The sequence below is a fragment of the Somniosus microcephalus genome, unplaced genomic scaffold (genome assembly GCF_052327205.1).
Source record: "Somniosus microcephalus isolate GS21.2 unplaced genomic scaffold, FLI_Smic_1.0 unresolved_chr1, whole genome shotgun sequence".
NCBI classification, from domain to species: Eukaryota; Metazoa; Chordata; class Chondrichthyes; order Squaliformes; family Somniosidae; genus Somniosus; species Somniosus microcephalus.
Genome location: NW_028225179.1, coordinates 127,521,446 through 127,539,734, shown reverse-complemented (window position 1 = coordinate 127,539,734; position 18,289 = coordinate 127,521,446). Strand labels below are relative to the sequence as shown.

Genomic DNA, 18,289 nt, shown 5'->3' with positions numbered 1-18,289 from the left:
TTCAAAGAGCTGGCACAGGCATGATGGGCTGAACAGCCTCCTTCTGGGTTGTAAGATTCTATGGCCTAGAAATTGGGTCGTGTAGCATTCGTATTTCACCCTCCTAAGTCCTCGAAGTAGCGGGCAGGAAGAGCGTGCGCACACTTCCAACAAGAGTTCAGGGAAGTTCAAGAACGTCATTAGGCTAGAGATAGGCTGATAAATTAGTGCCCTCAGGGTATCTAAAGAGGGGCAATAAATACTGCTTGCTAGTATTGACCATACCCCAAGAAGACAAACAAAGAGTGCTGGTGACTAATATACGATGACGTTCCTCTTCCTGATATTTTGCCACTCCTGTTAACACCCAAAATATTATTTATGAAGATGCTGATAGAAGGTCCACACTTTCATTTGATTGTTTGTCCTGTGACTGGGGGTACTGGATTGCCCAGTCACTGTAAACACAGGGAGTTTGGGCGGGGCTCCCTTAGAGTCGTGCTCACCTAAATTACTCCTATTTCAGGATGACCCTCACCACCAAAAAACAAAGGGCCATCCTTCTCTGCAGGACCGTGGGCCGGAGGACATCTAATTGGTACGGTTCTCCCTCCCTGTCTGCCTCCTCCTGTGCTGTAAGATTCGACGATTCTATTTTGACGGCGAGGTTAGCTTCCCTGGAGCAGAGCTACAGGAACAACATCAGCAGCAAGAATTACAAATCCACATGGGAAGCAAGAGGGAGAGAACAACGGGGCCGCATTCCCTTGGGCTTCTTGCCGCAATGGTGCCTTATTTAGGGTGGGTAGGAACAGTTATTGGGGCGGGGCCTGAGTAGTTCCTCCTCTTTTCCCTCCTGTATTAAGTTCCGGCCCACTTGAGGGCTTGTGTACACACGGCCTTAGCAATGCTGCTTGCAAGGGACGCCCGTATGTCTCTGCTGCCTCTCATCGCTAGGGAAATGCAGGCATTGAAGTATTTAAAAGGTCGTAAATTCTCTGCTGCACAGCGATCCATTCCACGTCAAAGAAAGGCCAACTTTTTTCATTGCATGTAATTACATAGAATTTACAGCACAGAAAGAGAGCATTCGGCCCAACTGTTCTATCCCGGTGTTTATGCACCACCCGAGCCTCCTCCCACCTCACTTCATCTCACCCTAACACAAGGGCAAAATACTGCGGATGCTGGAAATCTGAAATAGAAACAGAAAATGCTGCAAATGCTCAGCAGGTCAGGGCAGCATCTGTGGAGAGAGAAAAACAGAGTTATCGTTTCAGGTCGATGACCTTTCGTCAGAACTGGAAAAAGTTAGAGATGGAACAGCTTTTAAGCAAACACAGGGACAGGGAAAAGGGGGTGGGTAGGAAAGAACAAAAGGGAAGGTCCGTGATAGGGTGGAAGGCGGGAGTGATTATCTGACAAACGGGATGATGGTGCAAGGCATCTGTACTCACTTAAAACCTGTTACATGGCTAGACGCTGGTGTACCCCATATACATGGCTAGACACTGGGGTACCCCATATATATAGCTAGATACTGGGGTACCCCATATACATGGCTAGACACTGGGGTACTCCATATACATGGCTAGATACTGAGGTACCCCATATACATGGCTAGACACTGGGGTACTCCATATACATGGCTAGACACTGGGGTACCTCACATACATGGCTAGGTGCTGGGGTACTCCATATACATGGGTAGACGCTGGTGTTCCCCATATACATGGCTAGACACTGGGGTACCCCATATACATGTCTACACACTGGGGTACCCCATATACATGGCTAGACACTGAAATACCCCATATACATGGCTAGACACTGGAATACCCCATATATATAGGTAGACACTGGAATACCCCATATACATAGGTAGACACTGGAATACCCCATATACATAGGTAGACACTGGAATACCCCATATACATGGCTAGACACTGGAATATCCCATATACATAGGTAGACACTGGAATACCCCATATACATGGCTAGACACTGGAATACCCCATATAAATAGGTAGACATGAAAGGGGCCACGGCACTGTAGTACTGATCCGTGCCACCAGGGGCACCACGGCACTGTAATACCGATCCCCGCCACTAAAGTGGCCACGGCGCTGTAGTACCGATTTCTGCCACTAAAGGGGCCATGGCACTGTAGTACCGATCTCCGCCACTAAAGGGGCCACGGCGCTGTAGTACCGATCCCTGCCACCAGGGGCACCATGGCACTTTAGTACCGATCCCCGCCACTAAAGGGGCCATGGCGCTGTAGCACCGATCTCCGCCACTAAAGGGGCCACGGCACTGTAGTACTGATCCCTGCCACCAGGGGCACCACGGCATTGTAATACCGATCCCCGCCACGAAAGGGGCCATGGCGCTGTAGTACCGATCTCCGCCACTAAAGGGGCCATGGCGCTGTAGTACCGATCTCCGCCACTAAAGGCGCCACGGCGCTGTAGTACCGATCCCTGCCACCAGGGGCACCACAGCACTGTAGTACCGATCCCCACCACTAAAGGGGCCACGGCGCTGTAGTACCGGTCTCCGCCACTAAAGGGGCCATGGCGCTGTAGTACCGATCTCCGCCACTAAAGGGGCCACGGCGCTGTAGTACCGATCTCCGCCACCAAAGGGGCCACGACGCTGTAGTATCGATCCCTGCCACCAGGGGCCACGGCAGTGTAGTACCGATCCCCGCCACTAAAGGGGCCACGGCGCTGTAGTAGCGATCCCTGCCACCAGTGGCCACAGCGCTGTAGTACCGATCCTAGTCACCAGAGGCACCACGGCGCTGTAGTACCGATCCCTGCCACCAGGGGCGTAACGGTGCTGTAATACCGATCCCTGCCACTAAAGGGGCCAAGGCGCTGTAGTGCCGATCCTTGCCACCAGGGGCACCACGGCGCTGTAGTACTGATCATTGCCGCCAAGGGGGCTGTAGTACCAACCACTCCTTCTTAGGCAGTCCCTCAAAACCGAGGATGACTTGCTTCCACATTAAAAATGAGTTCTCACATGACTGATGTGACCAATGCAGGACCTACAGTCTCTGTGCTTGACTAATCTACTGGAATATTTTGAGGATGTTACTGGTAAAATAGATAAGGGAGAACCAGTGGATGTGGTGTATTTGGATTTTCAAAAGGCTTTCGATAAGGTCCCGCATAAGAGATTAGCGTGTAAAATTAAGGCACATGGGATTGCGGGCAAGGTATTGACTTGGATAGAGAACTGGTTGGCAGACAGAAAGCAAAGAGTTGGAATGAATGGCTCTTTTTCCGAGTGGCATGCAGTGATTAGTGGGGTACCGCAGGGATTGATCCTTGGACCCCAGCTATTCATAATATATATTAATGATCTGGACGAGGGAACTAGATGTAATATCTCCAAGTTTGCAGACATCACAAAGCTGGGTGGGCGTGTGTGCTGTGAGGAGGATGCCGAGAAACTCCAGTATGATTTGGACAGGTTGGGTGATTGGGCAGAAGCATGGCAGATGCAATATAATGTGGATAAATGCGAGGTTATCTACTTTGGTGTCAAAAACAGGAAGGCAGATTATTATCTGAATGGCAATAGATTGGGAGAAGGGGAAGTGCAACGAGACCTGGGCGTCCTTGTGCACCAGTCGCTGAAAGTAAGCATGCAGGTGCAACAGGCGGTTAAGAAGGCAAATGGTATGTTGGCCTTCGTAGTGAGAGGGTTTGAGTACAGGAACAAGGATGTCTTGCTGCAGTTGTACAGGGCCTCGGTGAGACCACATCTTGAGTATTGTGTGCAGTTTTGGTCGCCTTATCTGAGGAAGGATGTTCTTGCCATGGAAGGAGTTCAGCGAAGATTCACCAGGCTGATACCTGGGATGGCAGGAATGACGTATGAGGAGAGATTGGGTCGATTGGGCTTGTACTCGCTGGAGTCTAGATGAATGAGAGGGGATCTCATCGAAACTTATAAAATTCTAACAGGACTAGACAGACTAGATGCTGGAAGGATGTTCCCGATGGTCGGGGAGTCCAGAACCAGGGGTCACAGTCTAAGGATATGGGGTAAGCCATTTAGGACAGAGATGAGGAGAAATTTCTTCACCCAGAGAGTGGTGCACCTGTGGAATTCTCTGCCAAAGAAGGCAGTAGATGCCAATTCATTAAATATATTCAAGAAGGAGTTGGATATATTTCTTAAGGCTAAAGGGATCAAGGGATATGGAGAGAAGGCAGGAACAGGGTACTGAATTTGGATGGTTAGCCATGATCTCATTGAATGGCGGAGCAGGCTCGAGGGGCTGAATGGCCTACTCCTGCTCCTATCTTCCCTGTTTCTAGTTTCTATGTTTCTATGTCACAGGTGGGGCAGACGGTGGTTGAAGGGGCGGGTGGGTGGGGTGCTTGGGTTGACGTGCGCTCCTTGCGCTTGGCTTCCGCTTGCTCCTGACGAAGAGACTCGAGGTGTTTGGCGCCTTCCCGGATGCTTCTCCTCCACTTTGTGCGGTTTTGGGCCAGGGATTCCCAGGGATGTTGCGCTTTTTCAAGGAGGCTTTGAGGGTGTCCTTGAAGTGTTTCCTCTGCCCACCTGGGGCTCTTTTGCCATGTCGGAGCTCAGAGTAGAGCGCTTGTTTTGGGAGTCTCGTATCAGGCATGCAGACGATGTGACCCGTCCATCGGAGCTGATCGAGCGTGGTCAAAGCTTCGATGCTGGGGATGTTGGCCTGAGCAAGAACACTGACGTTGGTGCGCCTATCCTGCCAATGGATTTGCAGGATCTTGTGGAGGCAGCGTTGGTGGTACCTCTCCATTGCTTTGAGGTGCCTGCTGTACATGGTCCATATCTCTGAGCCATACAGGAGGGCGGGTATCACTACTGTTCTGTAGACCATGAGCTTGGTGTTGGGTTTGAGGTCCTGGTCTTCAAACACTCTCTTCCTCAGGCAACCGAAGGCTGCACTGGCACACTGAAGGTGGCGTTGGACTTCGTCATCGACGTCTGCCCTTGTTGACAGTAGGCCCCCAAGGTATGGAAAGTGGTCCATGTTGTCCAAGGCCTTGTTGTGGATTTTGAGAATTGGGGGGCAGTACTTTGTGGTGGGGGCAGGTTGTAGATGACCTTTGTCTTATGGATGTTTAGTTTAAGGCCCATGCTCTCGTATGCTTCAGTGAAGGTGTTGACGATGGTTTGGAGTTCGACCTCCGAGTGAGCGCAGACGCAAGCGTCATCTGCATACTGTAATTCGACGATGGGACGACCTTGAATCTGGACTGGAGGCGACGGAAGTTGAACAGTTTCCCATTTGTTCTGTAAATTAGTTCCACTCCAGCGGGGAGCTTACTGAGGGTGAGCTGGAGCATTGCAGCAAGGAATATCGAGAAGAGCGTTGGTGCGATGACACAGCCTTGCTTGACCCCGGTCCGTACATGAATTGGGTCTGTGGTGGAACCGTTGGTCAGGATCACGGCTTGCAAGTCGTCGTGAAGCAGGCGGAGGATGGTGACAAACTTTTGAGGGCAGCCGAATTTGAGGAGGACACTCCATAATCCCTCACGGTTGACAGTGTCGAATGCCTTTGTGAGGTCAAAGAAGGCCATGTAGAATGGTTGGTGCTGTGCCCTGCATTTCTCTTGTAATTGACGCGCGGTGAAGATCATGTCCCTTGTGCCCCTTAGTGGGCGTAATCTGCATTGCGACTCTGGGAGGAGCTCTTCAGCCACTGGGAGAAGACGATTGAGGAGGGCCATGGCGCTGTAGTAGTGATCCCTGCCACCAAGGGGCCCATGGCGCTGTAGTACCGATCCCAGCCACCAGGTGCGGCATGACGCTGTAGTACCAATCACTGTCACCAGGGGCGCCACAGCACTGTAGTACCGATCCCTGACACCAGGGGGCGCCAAGACACTGTATTACCGATCCCTGCCACTAGGGCTGCCACGGCGCTGTAATACCGATCACTGTCACCAGGGGCGCCACAGCACTGTAGTACTGATCACTGTCACCAGGGGCGCTACGGCACTGTAGTACCAATCACTGCCACCAGGGGCGCCACCGTGCTGTGGTACCGATCCTTGCCACCTGGGGCGCCACAGCGCTGTAGTACCGATCCCTGCCACCAGGGGCGCCACGGCACTGTATTACCAATCACTGCCACCAGGGGCGCCACAGCAATGTAGTACCGATCCCTGCCACCTGGGGCGCCACGGCACTGTAGTACCGATCCCTGCCACCAGGGGCGCCACGGCACTGTATTACCGATCACTGCCACCTGGGCTGCCACGGCACTGTAGTACCGAACCCTGCCACCTGGGGTGCCACGGCACTGTAGTACCGATCCCTGACACTAGGGGCGCCACGGCACTGTAGTACCGATCCCTGCCACCGGGGCGCCACAGTGCTGTCGTACCAATCACTGCCACCGGGGGCGCCACAGTGCTGTAGTACTGATCCCTGCCACCAGGGGCTCCGCAGTGCTGTAGAACCGATCCCTGACACCAGGGCGGGGGGGCGCCACGGCACTGTACTACCAATCCCTGCCGCCAGGGGCGCCACAATACCGATCCATCCTAATTCCCAGTTGAGGACAGGATAGGGACTTGGCTCTGACGTCTCACACAGTGTCCACTGTCCAGTCTTACTCACTGTCCAGGCTCACACATGAAAAGTGGCCACTTGGACAAGGGACCAACAAGTGATCATTGGCTGTGGAACTGTTCCCCAAACTCTTTTAAAAACTAATTCTTGGGATATCGGCATCGCTGGTAAGGCCGGCATTTATTGCTCATCTCTAGTTGCCTTTGAGAAGGTGGTGGTGAGCCGCCTTCTTGAACCGCTTGTAGTCCGTGTGGTGAAGGTACTCCCACAATAGGGAGTTCCAAGATTTTGACCCAGCGACGATGAAGTAATGGTTATATATATCCATGTCAGGATGGTGCGTGACTTAGAGGGTAACTTGGAGATGGTGGTGTTCCCATGCCCCTGCTGCTCTTGTCCTTCTAGGTGGTTGATGCTGTACCAGCCCTGTGAGTGTTTGTTGGTACAGTGTCGAGGGAGCTTTACTCGGTAAAGGGAGGTGATGTTGAACAAGCCTCGGCAAGTTGTTGCAGTGCATCCTGTACATAGTACACACTGCAGCCACGGAGGGAGTAGCTGTTTAAGGTGGTGGATGGGCTGCCAATCGAGCAGCCTGCTTTGTCCTAGACAGTGTCGAGCTGACTGCACGTTAAGGAGGTGAGGGAATAATCTGGGGGTGTAGGGAAGTTTCTTTCCACAATAATAAGTTATCAGCTGTTGCTGTGGGAAACAAGCTTTGGGGGGTCAAGGGTTACAAAAGTACCATTTACAAGGATGATCCCAGAACTGAGAGGGTACAACAATCAGGACAGAGAAGACTGAGAGGTGACCTGATAGAGGTCTTTAAAATTATGAAGGGGTTTGGTCGGCTAAATGTAGAGAGGATGTTTCCATCTGTGGGGGTGTCCAAAACTAGGGGTCATGAATATGTCGAGAGAAAGAGTCAAATTTTGTTTGATAATGCTCCTGTGAAGTGCTTTACTATGTTAAAGGCACTATATAAATGCAAGTTGTTGTTAAGAGGGAGTTGGACAGGCATTTGGTGAGGATATCAGCTGGGGAATCTAGGAGTGTAAACTCAGTGGTTCTTCAGCTGAGCTTTCCTTGGACGAGCAGGAGAATCCCCAAAGAAATTCACCCACTTTTGGTGAGTCGGAATGTTGTGTGTTCAAGTTCCACGCCAGAGACTTGAGCACATAATCTAGGCTGACACTCCAGTGCAGTACTGAGGAGCGCTGCACTGTCAAGAGGTGCTGTCTTTTGGATGAGACGCTGAACCTGCCCTCTTAGGTGCATGTAAAAGATTCCATTTGAAGAAGAGCAGGAGAGTTCTCCCTGATGTCCTGGCCAACATTTATCCCTGAACCCACGTTGCTAAAACAGATTATCTCCCCATTCTCCCATTGCTGTTTGCGGGACCTTGCTGTGCGCAAATTGTTTGCCACGTTTCCCTACATTACAACAATGACTACACTTCAACAGCGTCGGCGGGAATCCTGAGCGGCAGAGCGGGGCTATAAAAGTCCCAGAGACCAGGTAAGGCTTCACAGCGTCGGCGGGAATCCTGAGCGGCAGAGTGGGGCTATAAAAGTCCCAGAGACCAGGTAAGGCTTCACAGCGTCGGCGGGAATCCTGAGCGGCAGAGCGGGGCTATAAAATTCCCAGGGACCAGGTAAGGCCTCAGCGCATTGGCGGGAATCCTGAGCGGCAGAGCGGGGCAATAAAAGTCCCAGAGACCAGGTAAGGCCTCACAGCGTCGGCGGGAATCCTGAGTGGCAGAGCGGGGCTATAAAAGTCCCAGAGACCAGGTAAGGCCTCAGCGCATTGGCGGGAATCCTGAGCGGCAGAGCGGGGCTATAAAAGTCCCAGAGACCCAGGTAAGGCCTCACAGCGTCGGCGGGAATCCTGAGCGGCAGAGCGGGGCTATAAAAGTCCCAGAGACCAGGTAAGGCCTCACAGCGCGTCGGCGGGAATCCTGAGCGGCAAAGCGGGGCTATAAAAGTCCCAGAGACCAGGTAAGGCCTCACAGCGTCGGCGGGAATCCTGAGCGGCAGAGCGGGGCTATAAAAGTCCCAGAGACCCAGGTAAGGCCTCACAGCGTCGGCGAGAATCCTGAGCGGGAGCACGGGGCTATAAAAGTCCCCAGAGACCCGGTAAGGCCTCACAGCGTCGGCGGGAAACCTGAGCGGGAGCGCGGGGCTATAAAAGTCCCAGAGACCAGGTAAGGCCTCACAGCGTCGGCGGGAATCCTGAGCGGCAGAGCGGGGCTATAAAAGTCCCAGAGACCAGGTAAGGCCTCACAGCGTCGGCGGGAATCCTGAGCGGCAGAGCGGGGCTATAAAAGTCCCAGAGACCAGGTAAGACCAGTCTCCAGTCTGGAAGGAGAGAGGTAAAAAGTAATCCAAGTGTGACGTCACCAGAAAGCGGGTAAGTGATTGGTTGGTAAGTATTTCTCCCTTTTAAGCTTAAATCTCTTTGGTTTATAGTTTCTAAGGTGTGATATTCACCATCTAGAATCGGGGCAGAGTATATTTAAGAATAATATTAATAAATTTAATTAATTACATAGAATGGGAGGTCAGGCGATGTGTTGCTGCTGCAATATGTGGGAGCTGGTGAACACCATTGATGCTCACAGTGATCACAGTTGCAGTAAGTGTTGGCTGCTCGAGGAACTCCGGCTCCGTGTTGAAGAGCTGGAGTCCGAGCTTCAAACACTGAGACACATCAGGGAGGGGGAGAGTTACCTGGACTCTGTGTATCACGAGGTAGTCACACCAATTAGATTAATTAATTCAGATGTAGTCCGTGGCCAGGGTCAGGATGGTGTGACTAGAAGTGAGGCAGGTACGGGGATCCAGGAGGTAGTGTTGGAGGAGCCGCAGCCCTTGCACTTGTCCAACAGGTTCGAGGCTCTTACTCCCTGTGGGGACAGGAGCAGGGACTACAGGGAGGATGAGTAACCTGGCCACAGCACCGTGGAGCAGGTGGCCATTCAAGTGGGGGGAGTTAAAAGAAATGTTGTAGTGGTAGGGGATAGTATTGTTAGGGGAATAGATAGAGTTCTTTGCAGCCGAGAGCGAGAGTCCCGAAGGCTGTGTTGCCTGCCCGGTGCCAGGGTTAAGGACATCTCCTCTGGACTGGAGAGAAACTTGGAGTGGGAGGGGGAGGATCCAGTTGTCGTGGTCCATGTTGGCACCAACGACATAGATAGGACAAGGAAGGAGGTTCTGCTGCGGGAGTTTGAGCAGCTAGGGGCCAAATTAAAAAGCAGAACCACAAGGCTAATAATCTCTGGATTATTACCTGAACCACGAGCAAATTTGGCTAGGACAAATAAAATTAGAGAGTTAAATGCGTGACTCAAAGACTGGTGTGGGAGAAATGGGTATTGCTTCCTGGGACACTGGCACCAGTACTGGGGCAGGAGGGAGCTGTTCCATTGGGATGGGCTTCACTTGGCCAGTGCTGGGACTAGAGTCCTGGCGGATCATATAGCTAGGGCTGTAGAGAGGGCTTTAAACTAACTAGTGGGGGGGAGGTTCCTAGAGAGCAAATAATAAAAATGACAACAGAGAAGGTCATAGACTTAGGTAGCAGTGGGGAAATTAAAAACCAGAGCGTGTCAGGAAGGGGCAGAAGGTATGGAGTAAAAGGTAAAGTAATAAAAAGGGCAAAAGCAGGAACTGAGTGTCACAAAACATCTTTGGAAGTTCTCTATCTGAATTCACGTAGCATTCGTAACAAAATAGACGATTTAATGGCACAAATAACTACATATGGGTATCATCTTGTGGCCATTACAGAAACATGGCTGCAGGGTGACAATGCCTGGGAATTAAACATACCAGGTTATTTAACGATCAGGAAGGACAGGCAGGATGGAAGGGGAGGTGGGGTGGCTATGTTAATAAAGGAAGGAATCACTGTAATACAGAGAAATGATATTGGGTCAAAAGATCAGGATAATGAAACAGTTTGGGTGGAGGTAAGGAATAATAAGGGGAAAAAAACACTAGTGGGCGTAGTCTATAGGCCTCCGAACAGTGGCAACTCTGTTGGACGGAGTATCAATCAGGAAATAGTTGAGGCTTGTAATAAGGGAACATCTATAATTATGGGGGATTTTAACTATCATATTAATTGGACAAATCAAATTGGGCAGGGCTGCCTTGAGGATGAGTTCATTGAGTGTATTAGGGATGGGTTTCTTGAGCAGTATGTAACTGAACCGACCAGGGGGCAAGCAACCTTAGATCTGGTCCTGTGTAACGAGATGGGATTAATTAAAAATGTCCTAGTAAAGGATCCCCTTGGAATGAGTGACCATAACATGGTTGAATTCCATATTCAATTAGAGGGTGAGAAGGTTGGATCTCAAACAAGCGTGCTAAGCTTGAATAAAGGAGACTATGAAGGTATGAGAGCAGAATTGAGTAGAGTGGATTGGGAAAATAGATTAAAGGGTAAGACGATACATGGTCAGTGGTGTACATTTAAGGAGTTATTTTACAACTTCCAATAAAATATATTCCACTGAGAAGAAAAGGGTGTAAAAGAAAAGACAGCCATCCGTGGCTAAGTAAAGAAATTAAGGATAGTATTCGACTAAAAACAAGGGCATATAAGGTAGCCAAATCTAGTGGGAGGATAGAGGATTGTGAAAACTTTAAAAGACAGCAAAAAATAACAAAAAGATTGATTAAGAAAGGGAAGATAGATTATGAAAGTAAATTAGCAAAAAATATAAAAACAGATAGTAAAAGTTTTTATAGTTATACTAGCTGGGGGAGCCCAGCTTTGCCAGGGCTGTTTTGGGGCGGGCGGTTTAAATCGAGTGCCAGGCTTTGGGGCCCTGTCTGTGTCCCTTTGTGAATCTGGTGCCGGGCAACATTTTAAATCATGTCCCAGGCTTTCGGGCCCTGTCTGTGTCCCTTTGTGAATCTGCTGCCGGGCATTTAAAAGAGAAACTAACTTTTTCAAAGCTGAATAAGGAGAGTAGTTTGAGCTGCAAGCAGTGAAACAATGGCTGGCAGATCTCTGAGATGAAAACGATTAGTCCCGCCCACACACACACTTAATACCTTGAAAGATGAAAGTGAAAGTACTTATAAAACGTTTTTGGTAAATCTTATGTTACCTTGACGTCAGTCAATCAATGCTAGCAGATAATGAGTTTAATTTTGCAGGTTTATTGCATAAGGCGCGAACAATTTTCATCCGACCGAAAAGTAAATACGCTTACCAGCGTCCCGGAAGCGTAAGCTTTCTTCGGAGGTAACGCGCGCTTAGGTACGCCGTATAACTTTCGAGCGCATAGCCGGACAGACGCACACCTGAGGACAGATAGAAGGACAGACAGATGGACAGACAGAAGGACAGACAGATCGACCGCTTTATATATATAGATAAAAAGAAAAAGGGTGGCTAAAGTAAATGTTGGTCCCTTAGAGGATGAGACCGGGAAATTAATGGTGGGAAATATGGAGATGGCAAAAACACTGAATGAATATTTTACATCAGTCTTTACAGTAGAAGACACTAAGAATATCCCAACACTGGACAAACAGGGGGCTAAAGGGGGGGAGGAGCTAAACACGATCAAAATCACTAAGGAAGTGGTACTCTGTAAAATAATGGGACTCAAGGCGGATAAATCACCTGGACCTGATGGCTTACATCCTAGGGTCTTGAGGGAAGTGGCGGTAGGGATTGTGGATGCATTGGTAATAATTTTCCAAAACTCCCTGGACTCGGCAAAGGTCCCGGCAGACTGGAAAACTGCTAATGTAACACCCTATTTAAAAAGGGCAGTAGACAGAAGGCTGGAAACTATAGACCAGTTAGCCTAACATCTGTGGTAGGTAAAATTTTGGAGTCCATTATTAAGGAGACAGTAACAGGACATTTGGATAATCATAATTTAATAGGACAAAGTCAGCATGGCTTTATGAAGGGGAAGTCATGTTTGACAAATTTGCTGGAGTTCTTTGAGGAAGTAACGTATAGGGTGGATAAAGGGGAACCAGTGGACGTAGCATATTTAGACTTCCAAAAGGCATTTGACAAGGTGCCACACAAAAGATTATTGCTTAAGATAAAAAATCACGGGATTGGGGGTAATATTCTGGCATGGATAGAGGATTGGCTATCTAACAGAAGGCAGAGAGTTGGGCTAAATGGTTCATTCTCAGACTGGCAATCAGTAACTAGTGGTGTTCCGCAGGGGTCAGTGCTGGGTCCCCAACTCTTTACAATCTATATTAACGATTTGGAGGAGGGGACCGAGTGTAACATATCAAAGTTTACAGATGATACTAAGATGGGAGGGAAAATAGTGAGTGAGGAGGACATTAAAAACCTGCAAGGGGACATAGACAGGCTAAGTAAGTGGGCAGAGATTTGGCAGATGGAATACAATACTGGAAAGTGTGAGGTTATGCACTTTGGCAGGAAAAATCGTAGAGCAAGTTATTATCTTAATGGCAAGAAACTGGAAAGTACTGAAGTACAAAGGGATCTGGGGGTCCTGGTGCACAAAACTCAAAAGGTTAGTATGCAGGTGCAGCAAGTGATTAAGAAGGCCAATGGAATGTTGGCTTTCATTGCTAGGGGGATAGAATATAAAAATAGGGAGGTATTGCTTCAGTTGTACAAGGTATTGGTGAGACCGCACCTGGAATACTGCGTACAGTTTTGGTGTCCATACTTAAGAAAGGACATACTTGCTCTCGAGTCAGTACAAAGAAGGTTCACTCGGTTAATCCCGGGGATGAGGGGATGGACATATGAGGAGAGGTTGAGCAGATTGGGACTCTACTCATTGGAGTTCAGAAGAATGAGAGGCGATCTTATTGAAACATATAAGATTGTGAAGGGGTTGGATCGGGTGGATGCGGGGAAGATGTTCCCGATGATGGGTGAAACTAGAACTAGGGGGCATAGTCTTAGAATAAGGGGCTGCTCTTTCAAAACTGAGATGAGGAGGAACTACTTCACTCAGAGGGTGGTGGGTCCATGGAATATGCTGCCCCAAAAAGCTGTAGAAGCTACATCATTACATAAATTTAAAAACAGAAATAGACAGTTTCCTAGAAGTAAAGGGAATTAAAGGTTACGGGGAGCGGGCAGGAATTTGGACATGAGTCTAGGTTCGCATCGGTCATGGCCCTGTGGGTAGTGGAGCGGGCCCAGGGGCCGTGTAGCCTGATCCTGCTCCTATTTCGTGTCTCTAATTCTGTTAGATTCAGGAGATGGTTCTGTGATAGTGGATTGGCGGTTAGGATCAGATCAGCCATGATCTTATTGAATGGTGGAGCAGGCTCGAGGGGCCGATTGGCCTACTCCTGCTCATATTTCTTATGTTCTTATGTTCTAGTATTTCATTAGCTGTGAAACCCTTCGGGACGTCCTGAGGTCGTGAAATGTATAATGTGTATAAACATTATATATATATATATATAAACAAATGTAAGTTCTATCTCTTTTCTGCTGGATTCTATGGTTTGTTTCTGGTCCTGCACTCTTGGGCCTAGAAATTCAGTTTTGCCAGTTTTGGGGCGCTAACGTTAGCGCCCGCCCGACTTTAGCGCCCGCCCCAAAGTTGCGCCCCCTTCGCCGAAATTCAGTTGCTTCGCCCTAAGAGGTTGCTGGAGCGCTAAAAGAGGCGTTACACGACTATCTTTAGGCGCTAAGCCGGTGGTGCAGAGGGATAGCGCCGAGGCGGGGCGCAGCGCGGGTGCGGTCATTTTTTGATTGACAGCAGACCCCGTGGCGCCGGCCAGCTCTTAAAGGGGGAAGGGACGATTTGGTCTGCTGCCACGCCCTGCACACTGCAGCTTTCAAACTAGGCCTCAACACTGCTGCTGAGCCCAAGGAGCCATGGCAACGCATGAGAAGGCCCGTGAGCGTGCCCTGCACTTCTCAGAGCGTGATCTGGATATCATGCTGACAGCATTGGAGAAGAGGCGCAGGATCTTGTTCCCAGACAATGGCAGGAATCCCACCCACCGTGTCTACACCAAAGCCTGGAGGGAGATCGCCACCAGGGTGTCGTCCTACGGTGATGCCCCCAGGTACAAGGTGCAATGTCGGAAGAAATACAATGACCTGACCAGGATTGTCAGGGTGAGTACCCTTTCCACTCTCCTCCTCATTCTTGCATGTACACCTGACATGATGGGCAAAGGGACCTGAAAGGCCTAATGGGCAGCCCTCAGCCAGCAGCTTTGGGACAGTCATGAGCATCAATTGCACATTCTGCACTTTACACACTGGCCAAGCTATTCCACCATGAGAGGCAGTGCACACTAGATCAGGGCTACACTCTGGCCAAGCCATTCCACCATGGGAGGCAGTGCACACTACGTCACGGCTACACTCTGGCCAAGCTATTCCACCATGGGAGGCAGTGCACACTACGTCACGGCTACACACCGTACTTAGAGCCCGTCCTTTCTCTTGCAGGCTAAACTTGCGAATAATCGCAAGTGCCGTGACATCACCGGGGGAGGCCGCGCCAAGTTCCAGAAGCTCACTCCCTTGGAGGAGCGCATGAGTTGCCTCATGGGAGGCCACGTGATTGTGCCCAGAGTGTGCGGAGAAGCCGACCCTCCGCTGCTCGGCAATGGTAAGGACCTCGCCTTTTGGCCCTCTCTCGTCGCACTTGCGCATCCGAGCTACCTCCTTTGCCACTGTGCCACCAATGCGCTGAATGCCACCAGTCATGACTCCCTCACTGATGCCCTCTCCTCACTCTGAAGCTACTCTTGTGCCTTCCTGCTTTCAGCTGGTGACGAAGAGCTCCCTGAAGCTGCCAGTGACAGCCCCTCCGAACAGGAGGAGGAGGAGGAGGAGGAGGAGGAGGAAGAGCAACCCGGACCATCAGGGGAGGACTCAGGTCCCGCAGCAGAGGGCGAAGCGTTGGACACGTCTTCCCTGGACGAGAGCCTGGAGCAACTTTCGGAGGGGAGTGCAGCTGCTGGGACCAGTGGCGTCCAGCCACCCAGGAGGGCTGCGGGTGGGCCGCGGCCTTCCCCCCAGAGGGGGGAAGGATCGGAGGGGAGTGCAGTTGCTGCGGACATTCGGCACCAGCAACGTGCCAAGGGTCGCCTAGCTCGGACCCCTGCTCCCCAGCGGGAGAGTCCCGCCTCCAGTCCGGCCACCTTCACCTCGGAGGAGGTGCGCCAGCTGGACCAAATGGCCGAGGATTCGGACCGCCGCCACACAGAGCTCATGCAGGTGGTGGGACGGATGCCTGAGGCCATCGAGTCGCTGGCGACCATTGTGCGGGCGTTTGGGGCATCAAATGCCGAGAGTGGCCGGATGATGATGGAGGTAGTGGAACGGATGCCTCCGGCGATGGAGTCGCTGGCTGATGCCGTCAAGTCAGTGGCGGATGTGATGCGGGCGCAGACCAGGGCAACAGGGGCACTCACTGCTGCCACACGCGCTGCCTCAGCCAGGCATCGCCAGGACACCCGCCGCGCTGCAGCAGCACAGCGATCCGCCCTTCGGCTGATTGGTGCGGATCGTGCAGTGCGTGCCCGGGCGAGTGCCAGCGTGCGACATCACCAGCCAGCGCCTCCAATACGCCAGCTTGCCCACATTGCGCCATCCGTCGCCGCCACTCCCCCAGTGGAGCGTCAACGGCAAGCGGCTGGAGCTGATGGTGGCCATGCACATGTGCGCCAATCAACAGCCGGCCCCTCGAGGCCCTAAGCCCGTGTAGGCCGCCCCCCAAGGCCATCTGGCGGAAGGACATCTGACCCTCAGGCGCCTTCCCCCAGCCTCGCAGCAGCCACTGGGCAGAGCTTGCGGAGGAGCAGCAGGCCGGGCAGGGGCGCCAAAAGGCTGGACAAGGTCTCGCCCTCGCGGGCCACTAAGTAGATGGTGTGGCCAGCTTTCATTTTATATGGCGGTGGACATCTTTATTTTGTCCATGGTTGTTTTGTTTATGGGTATGTTTTTTGCGTTAAGGCCGAGGTTGAGGCCTGGTTTGTTCAAATGTGGAGTTACTCCTCCCCAGGTTGTGGGAGTGAGTCGTTTGTTGCACTTTTTGTGGGGGCCGTTGATTGTTTTTGGGATTCATGTGGGAAGGGGTTTCATTTTTGTCAAATATAAATTTATCTTTATTCAGACAGTGTCCATGGTTGTTCTTGTTAGTCTTTGTTGCCTTCGCCGGCTGAGGGCTTGCGGAGCGGCTGCATTCATCTTGCTTCATGGCCACAAGGCATTCCCTGACAGGGGGCTTAGAAGTTACGTTCAATAAGCTGGCGACGGACGGCCCTTGGACCTTGTCGCTCCCTCCTGGGAACGTACTCCTCCTCCTCCTCCTCCTCCTCCTGCTCCTCCTGCTCCTCCTCCTGAGGTGGTCCAATGTCAGGTGGCAGTGCCTGAATCCTGCGGAGAGCCAGGTTGTGTAGCATGCAGCAAACTACGACAAATTGGGAGACCCGGTGCGGCGAATACTGCAGAGATCCGCCGGAACGATCAAGGCAGCGGAACCGCTGCTTGAGGACCCCAATAGTTTGCTCGATGATGTTTCTGCTCCTTTGATGGCTCTCGTTGTATGCCTCTTCAGCAGCGGTCCTGGGCGCGCGGAGCGGGGTCATGAGCCAGGTACACAAAGGATAGCCTTTGTCCCCGAGTAGCCATCCTCTTGGGGGAGGCTGTGCCTCGAACATGTCATGCACAGTACTCTGCCGCAGGATAAAGGCATCGTGGCAGCTGCCTGGAAAGCAGGCATTGACAGCCAGGATGCAATGCTTGTGGTCACACACCAGCTGCACATTGAGAGAATGGTAGCCCTTCCGGTTGCGATACTGCTCGCCATGCTCCAGAGGTGCCCGCAAAGCCACATGCGTACAGTCAATGGCGCCCTGCACCAAGGGGAAGGCCGCGAGTCTAGCAAATCCCACTGCACGCTGATGCTGGCTCTCCAGGGCCATGGGGAAGGAGATGAATTGGCGTCTCCTTCTGAAAAGGGCATCGGTCACCTGGCGGATGCAGCAATGCACGCTGAACTGGGATATGTTAGCTATGTCCCCAACAGCGGATTGGAAGGAGCCGGTGGCATAGAAGTTCAATGCCACTGTCACCTTCACTTCCACCGACAGAGACGTCCTGCACCTGAGCTTTGGACGCAGATCTCTGCGAAGCAGGTGGCAGATCTCTGCAACCACCTCCTTTCGGAATCTCAGCCTTCTTACACATCGCACGCCACTCATGGTGAGGTAGGAGCGCTGCTGGCGGTATACCCTGACTGGGTAAGGCCTATGTTGCCGACGCCTGTTGCCCCCTCTGCCTCTAGCCAGGGCTGCCCCTCTGACCCCGCGTCTGCGAGCCCTACGCACATGGCGCTGAAACTCCGCGTTGGCACCCCATGCAGCCCCCATCAAATGCTGGCAAACAGTCAAATTTCCAACAGGGCACTTGCAGCGCTTTGGCCTGAGTCCAAAAATACCTGAGCTATTGCTGCACGAAACCAGTTAGCTCTCCTCCTTGTTGTGTGTCCAGAAATCTGTTGCACAAGAGTGTTTGCTGCAAAATGGCTGCCCTTTATACTGCAGGGTACGTGCCCTTTAATTTGCGCTCCCCGGGGCCCGCGTCGGCTGTGTTGCGTTCCATTTTACAAACGCTCTGGCCGCCAGCCGCACAATGGGGCGGTCCGACTGAAGTTTGGAATCGGGGCGCGCAAAGGGCGTTGCACGAGGATGTGACGTCATTTTCTGCGTGCGCA

General features: G+C 51.6%; 1 protein-coding gene across 1 annotated transcript in view; it reads right to left on the bottom strand.

Annotated features, from left to right (window-relative positions):
- Positions 1–18,289, bottom strand: part of LOC147095827 (E3 ubiquitin-protein ligase TRIM39-like) — a 141,944-nt gene that overhangs the window by 13,481 nt on the left and 110,174 nt on the right. The window lies entirely within an intron of this gene.